General features: G+C 39.0%; 1 long non-coding RNA gene across 1 annotated transcript; it reads right to left on the bottom strand.

Annotated features, from left to right (window-relative positions):
• Nucleotides 1–931: 931 nt before the first annotated feature.
• LOC131409950 (uncharacterized) lies at nucleotides 932–3439 on the bottom strand. Its single transcript, XR_009221087.1, has 3 exons — nucleotides 3081–3439; nucleotides 2742–2802; nucleotides 932–2446 (listed from the first exon to the last, which is right to left on the bottom strand). It is a non-coding gene; the product is annotated as an uncharacterized LOC131409950 (long non-coding RNA).
• Between the last annotated feature and the right edge of the window lie 645 nt (nucleotides 3440–4084).

Here is a 4084-nt window from a genome sequence, read left to right as displayed (position 1 = left end):
GTGCTTAGCGTTTTTAAAAAATGTATAAATGCATCAAAGTTTCTCTAGAGACTTTTGTTGTTGTCAAAATCTCTACCATAACAACCTGTGAATTACTATAGAAGGTAATTGGAACACAGTGTTCCACAGGAACATGTTGAAATATGGAGCTATCTCTCCACAGCATTAGCTAGGGAAACAGGTGCAGATTTCCAAGCTCTCTATGCCATTTTCATGAGTTTCTGTTCACACTGTAACTAAAGAAGTTCAAGTGCATGAACCTGAACTAGTCACAAAGGAATCATGATACAAACATATTAAAAGCAAGGAGCGTTCCGCATAATTCAGACAAAGCAATTCAAAGCACAATACAGAATTCAGAGACTTTCAATGCTCACTTGTCTGTGCTGAAAGCAGCAATAGCAATATTGATTTTATTTATTTATTTGCATCTTGATCCAAAAGCTGTAAATGCATCTTACAAAATACAAGTAACACAAAGGATTTTTAAAAAACAACTTCAGAACTCCAGGAAAAAAGAAGAAAAATAAAACGAAGTCAGAGGTGAAATTAACACACAAAATGCAGGCTATGAAGTCTAAATTTGGCCGTGAGCTTGGTATTAACACAAAGAGAAACGTGGCCAAATTCATGATGCGTTGTTCAGGAGAAGCACAACAATTCCTGATAAGTAGACTGATACTTCCCAAATTAATTCTGTTTGTTTTAGAAAGGTATCTTGTGATTTATATTCTCCACTGAATTTACTTTCCAAATAGTCCAGACTAGTGTTATTCAAAATTTGAATTACCCAATAGTATGTTATAAAATCAATTTTTTGGTCATGACCAACTTTTTTAAAAATAGAAATTATTAAAATGCATTGCACATGGGACAATTATTGTTTCATGAAATTTTTATTTTAATCATGTATATATATATATACTGGGTTTTGAAATTTTAAATTTATTTTTTTTATGGGTTGTGGTCAAAAAAATTTCGAAAGCCGCTGAGCCAGTCTGATGAAGTCTCTACTTACTTTCACTGAGCAACAGCAGGAAAGCAGATATGAAAAATGCGCAGAATTGAGAAGAGAGAGAGAGGTCTGTGCTTCTGTGCCTTGCTCAGGGAGAAAGGCAGCTGTATGTAGATGAGGGAGGTTCTCTGGAGGGTTCTAAGTGAGGCTTTATAGCCGCAGCAAGTCCCCAAAGATATTTATCTTCAACTGCTCTCTTGCTATTACTTTTGATGAATTTTAACTAGTAGCATTAAGAATAGAAGATAGATATTAAAGTTATCTTTAAATCACAAATCAATAATAATATTGACACCTGCTTTAGTGCCCAGTTCAGGAGAACCTGGAGCTGTGTGAATCCTTACCCCCAACCCTAAGAGGCACAATCGATGGTTCCCTGAATCTGTTCTACAAGCCTCAGTTGGGGCCCTGACAACATTCTCACATGCACATCCATCTCCCTTGCTACACCAAGAACCTTCAAAGATAAAGATTGTACCTTTCCGGCAGGAATCACACTGCTCAGCATTTTGTAGACACTCAAAGCATATTTGTGGAGAGAATGAATACGTAAATGAGTAACTGAATATTCACTGTTACTCCTGTATTTCTCTGAAACAATCAAAATTTGTTCTCAGAATGAGGAACACCTAACAGTCCAAGATTCTACAACGCTTTCAGAATTAAGTGAGAAAGTGGGCTTTAATGTTAATTTCATCCATTCTAATTTTTAGGATTACTCATTTACACTTACCAAGAATGGCAGATCAGTTTCAGCTCAAGTGCTGACACTGAGGGACTGGTGGCAGCTCTCTGGATTCTGCGGCTGGCTCTGAGTCAAGTTGGGGCAGAAGTGAACACCAGGACTGCAGAGTAGTGCACTTGCGGAGATGACAATGACCATTCCCAAATACCTAGTCAGAGGACCTGGATATTCATCTGTAAGAGGTACTGAAAACTGATTTTTATTTAAAGTAGTGCTCTCAATCTTCCCAGCTCCTCCTGCGAAACAGCTGACTGTAGGGAGTTTGGGAATGATCAAGGTAAAGATCATGATTATTTCAATCCACATTTTGCTTGACACTAACAGATAGTGATACCGAACCAAGTGGGCTCGCCTCCTGGTGAGTTAAATGAGACTCTACACCAGTGGAAGTTGTCTCACAAAGTAAAGTGTATTTGCAGCAAATAGGAGGCCACGAGCAATCGTTTCCAAAGTCACGGCATCCGCGAACAAAGGGAAGCAGGAACTTTTATTTGGTTGGGGAATGAATATTCAAAAGGGAGAGGCAGGTATTCGCTTGCACAGGCTCAGTGGGAGAACAAGCTTCCATTTAGTGAGGGCTAAGCTCCTCCTGGAGAGATCGTAGCATTAAAAATAAGGCAAAGGTCATGGGCACAGCTCTTGTGGTGAGGCTTGGTCAGTTTCAGGATGGCTGGTGGTTACATCTCCTTAATACACAAAAGGAAAAGAAACAACTTGGAAAAACAGTTAATTGCTTCCAAACCCACCTTTGAGTTTCTCGAGGCACATAGTCGGTGACAATAGTACAACCATTAGCTCCCAAGAGGAAGAGATGACAATGGAATTTACTTTACACCATCTCTTCTCCCTGGAATGGGGCAGAGGAATGGAAAGAGCAGCCACATAAAGGCTGTAACTCCTAAAATAGGTATTTCCTAATTGCTACTTAACAGCAGTTTTTTAAAATGAAGTGAGCAGCTGAGGTAATTATAGTCCACTTACCAAAACTTTTCAGTGTTTGCTATTTTTTGATAGGTGGCCATTCCTTCATTTCCTCCAGGATCTACAGGGTTGAAATAGGGTAAGTGACTGTCTTAAATGCAACACAAGATATACATTTCAAAGAGAGTCTTTTGTTTTGCTTCGCTTTTCTTAGATCCATGTTTATACCCAAGATCTCTGTGAAGTAGAAAGCAACGCACTCTAGAGAAAATTGCTGGCAAACCAAAGAGAGAATTCAAAATTATGGGTCAGAGCCATTTGCTTGCGGTTATAATGAAAATTCATGATTAGATTTCAGAGCACTGCTTGATCATTAAAGCATTGTTCGTGGTGCCTTACCTCAGAAATTAGATAATGGACTCTTAATCCCACTCACACCTCCACGTAGTTCTGAAGAAAGGTAAGTCGGCAACATTCGGAAGAGTCCCGCTAATGTCCTCCAGGGTGGGGAGAAGCTTTCTGATGGAAAGTAGGCATCAGTGGAAGCCACTACACCCCACCATAGGACTCAGCAAAGTTAGGGAGAGCATTATCCAGAACAGGTGTGCTGAGGAGGAGTCAACACATTAAAGTCCACAGGACGGGAAGTGCCCTGCTCTGGACAGAGAAGGCCTTTGTACAGAACATTTAATGAAATCTAAAAAAAAAATTGCAGAGCACACTCAAGGCTTCAGATTCCTACAAGAATTCTCCACCCCTCCCACCCCCACGACCTCAGACTGCAAGGAATGTGTAGAAAGCAACACTTGGGCAGCAAATTGTAGCTGAGAGAAGGAAGGCTGATTGGTTCTGGGGAGGAGATCACAACTAAAGAAAAGATCTGGGTGGCACCGGCAGGTTAAACATGGGTAGAGTGAAAAGAAACAGCATGAGAACGATGCAAATACACTACAGTCAGAAGGAAAGAGAGAAAGAGAAGAGACCACAGAATGCAAAGACAAAGTAAGACTCGAGACTGGCAATCTGGAAGAAAAAAAAATAGCACTAAAACCAAGAGCAGTTAAAAAATGCATTATTAAAAAAGTACTAAGAATGCAACATCCGTAAAACAAGAGCCCAAACTAAAGTGATAAATAGCAAAAACAAAATTAAATGAAAAGGACTATCGTAAATAAGTTAAAAACAGGAGAAATGAAAATCCACATGGTTAAAACTCTAATTGATCACTTAAAACAGGGATCTTCAAACTTTTCTGTAAAGGGTCCAATCGTAAATATGTTAAGCTTTGCAGGTCACACAGTTATTCATCTGTGCTGTAATATTTTTTATATGCAATATATTAATATACATGAAGCATTTAGTAAAATAGGGCCTAGCTATAGTAATTGGCTATTATTATCATC

The sequence above is a fragment of the Diceros bicornis genome, chromosome 9 (assembly GCF_020826845.1).
Source record: "Diceros bicornis minor isolate mBicDic1 chromosome 9, mDicBic1.mat.cur, whole genome shotgun sequence".
Classification (NCBI taxonomy): Eukaryota; Metazoa; Chordata; class Mammalia; order Perissodactyla; family Rhinocerotidae; genus Diceros; species Diceros bicornis.
This window is presented reverse-complemented; position numbering and strand designations above follow the sequence as displayed.